Source organism: Phytophthora infestans, genomic scaffold (assembly GCF_000142945.1).
Source record: "Phytophthora infestans T30-4 supercont1.81 genomic scaffold, whole genome shotgun sequence".
Taxonomy (NCBI): Eukaryota; Oomycota; class Peronosporomycetes; order Peronosporales; family Peronosporaceae; genus Phytophthora; species Phytophthora infestans.
Window position 1 is genome coordinate 66,769 of NW_003303678.1, and position 2,507 is coordinate 69,275.

Here is a 2,507-nt window from a genome sequence, read left to right on the forward strand (position 1 = left end):
TCGTAGCGCGGTGCTGTCGACGAAGCTAGTTGTTCGCAGCCTCGTTGGCACAGATAATGAAAAAAAGAGCAGCGGCAGTGCTAGGTCGGGTGCAGAGCATTGGTTGAAGTTGGTGAGGGGTATGGCGATGATGAGACGGGTGAGAAGGAGAGAAGACAGGTAGCAAAGGATGCTGCCTGGTCCGTCGCGGTATATGTTGTGTAGTCGCTTGTTTATGGTGGATGTGTTGATTGACTGAAATGGATTGTATTTCTAACGACAGCTTGGCCGAGTGGTTAAGGCGATAGACTAGAAATCTATTGGGGTAACCCGCGTGAGTTCAAATCTCACAGCTGTCGGATCCATATTGCCTTGCGTTTTTGTATCATCACCTTTTCGACATCACTGCCTTTCACGTCGCTGTTGGTGCCTCCCTTGGTCTTCATGTACGTGAAGTGCTGCTGCTGCGTCTGTCCACCCCAACCGATTTCAAGATAACGCTTTCTATGACCACAGCTCGGTCCTATGCATTCGTCGATATTTTACTACTGAAGGGACGCCGTATGCGCCCTTGTTTGTGTATGGACCGCACCTGAGACGCAAGCATGCGCCAGTAGCCAAATGGACTCTGTTTTGAGTGAATATCGCGCCTCGACAGCGCGTTACTAGAAGTACACCCGATCCGTAGCTGAGGTGGGCCGGCGGGTTGCCACGCTGTGATGGTTGGGGTCTCCCGATGCGGCGAGGGGCTGGCGTGGGGGCGCGCATAGGATGCCAGGACAAGTGGTGTCGGAAAGGAGAGAGGCGCAGGTGTGTGCGCCAAATTTGTGATGCGATGGGTGTGTTGAGTGTGGAGCGTCGGTGTCGTCTAGTGGTTAGGACGTGAGCTTAACACGCTCAAGATCGAGGGTTCGATCCCCTCCTCCGATATCTTCTTGGCTTTTGCCGCTTCGTCCACACAGAGCCACTTTTCGAGACGCCTGCACATGCTGCCGCCATTCCTCCTCCTGCTATCGCGTTGTGGTCGAACGGTAGCGCGGTGCTGTCGACGAAGCTAGTTGTTCGCAGCCTCGTTGGCACAGATAATGAAAAAAAGAGCAGCGGCAGTGCTAGGTCGGGTGCAGAGCATTGGTTGAAGTTGGTGAGGGGTATGGCGATGATGAGACGGGTGAGAGGGAGGGAAGACAAGTAGCAAAGGATGCTGCCTGGTCCGTCGCGGTATATGTTGTGTAGTCGCTTGTTTATGGTGGATGTGTTGATTGACTGAAATGGATTGTATTTCTAACGACAGCTTGGCCGAGTGGTTGAGGCGATAGACTAGAAATCTATTGGGGTGGGCCGCGTGAGTTCAAATCTCACAGCTGTCGGATCCATATTCCCTTGCGTTTTTGTATCATCACCTTTTCGACATCACTGCCTTTCACGTCGCTGTTGGTGCCTCCCTTCCTCTTCATGTACGTGAAGTGCTGCTGCTGCGTCTGTCCACCCCAACCGATTTCAAGATAACGCTTTCTATGACCACAGCTCGGTCCTATGCATTCGTCGATATTTTACTACTGAAGGGACGCCGTATGCGCCCTTGTTTGTGTATGGACCGCACCTGAGACGCAAGCATGCGCCAGTAGCCAAATGGGCTCTGGTTTGAGTAACTATCGCGCCTCGACATGGCGTAACTAGAAGTACACCCGATCCGTAGCCGGCGGTTGCCACGCTGTGATGGTTGGGGTCTCCCGATGCGGCGAGGGGCTGGCGTGGGGGCGCGCATAGGATGCCAGGACAAGTGGTGTCGGAAAGGAGAGAGGCGCAGGTGTGTGCGCCAAATTTGTGATGCGATGGGTGTGTTCAGTGTGGAGCGTCGGTGTCGTCTAGTGGTTAGGACGTGAGCTTAACACGCTCAAGATCGAGGGTTCGATCCCCTCCTCCGATATCTTCTTGGCTTTTGCCGCTTCGTCCACACAGAGCCACTTTTCGAGACGCCTGCACATGCTGCCGCCATTCCTCCTCCTGCTATCGCGTCGTGGTCGAACGGTAGCGCGGTGCTGTCGACGAAGCTAGTTGTTCGCAAACTCGTTGGCACTGATAATAAATAAAAAGAGCAGCGGCAGTGCTAGGTCGGGTGCAGAGCATTGGTTAAAGTTGGTGAGGGGTATGCCGATGATGAGACGGGTGAGAGGGAGGGAAGACAAGTAGCAAAGGATGCTGCCTGGTCCGTCTCGGTATATGTTGTGTAGTCGCTTGTTTATGCTGGACGTGTTGATTGACTAAAATTGATTGTATTTCTAACGACAGCTTGGCCGAGTGGTTAAGGCGAAAGACTAGAAATCTATTGGGGTAACCCGCGTGAGTTCAAATCTCACAGCTGTCGGATCCATATTGCCTTGCGTTTTTGTATCATCACCCTTTCGACATCACTGCCTTTCACGTCGCTGTTGGTGCCTCCCTTGGTCTTCATGTACGTGAAGTGCTGCTGCTGCGGTCTGGTCCACTCCACCCGATTTCCAAGATCAACGCCTTGCGATTGACACCAG

At 53.2% G+C, this 2,507-nt stretch overlaps 1 non-coding gene across 1 annotated transcript; it reads left to right on the forward strand.

Annotated features, from left to right (window-relative positions):
• Window positions 1-1,265: 1,265 nt before the first annotated feature.
• PITG_30088 lies at window positions 1,266-1,346 on the forward strand. The gene has a single exon. It is a non-coding gene; the product is annotated as a tRNA-Ser (tRNA).
• Window positions 1,347-2,507: the final 1,161 nt, after the last annotated feature.